The sequence below is a fragment of the Sinocyclocheilus anshuiensis genome, unplaced genomic scaffold (genome assembly GCF_001515605.1).
Source record: "Sinocyclocheilus anshuiensis isolate Anshui unplaced genomic scaffold, SAMN03320099.WGS_v1.1 scaffold8007, whole genome shotgun sequence".
Lineage (NCBI taxonomy): Eukaryota > Metazoa > Chordata > Actinopteri > Cypriniformes > Cyprinidae > Sinocyclocheilus > Sinocyclocheilus anshuiensis.
The window spans coordinates 1,042-1,391 of NW_015538427.1; the positions used below are offsets into that span (position 1 = coordinate 1,042).

The window sequence follows — 350 nt, forward strand, 5'->3', positions numbered from 1 at the left end:
ATGTGTTCTGCTGCAAGTTCTCATACTTGATCTCATGTTTTCTCATGGTTTATTGTTGAGCTGTTGAAGCTGTTGAATAAAATAATCAGTTCCAAGCCTTTGACACTTTTTTAGCTTTAAGTGTCCATTTACAGGAGTTACAGGAGATTCAGCATAATAAATGAGGAGAAAACAGGAACTATTGACATGAAATAAAGAGTCTTTTCAGCAGCTCTGTTAATATTGATGAGCCTCAGACGATCAACACTCATTCAACAAGACATTCAGGATCATCAGCAGATCATCTCACTTTATTCTCAGTGTTTGCTGATAGAAACACATTATTTGAGTCAGGATATATGATAAAAGTC

At 35.4% G+C, this 350-nt stretch overlaps 1 long non-coding RNA gene across 1 annotated transcript in view; it reads left to right on the forward strand.

Moving 5' to 3' along the window:
- LOC107683776 (uncharacterized) overlaps positions 1-350 on the forward strand; it is a 16,582-nt gene that overhangs the window by 468 nt on the left and 15,764 nt on the right. The gene's annotated exons all lie outside the window — the stretch shown is intronic.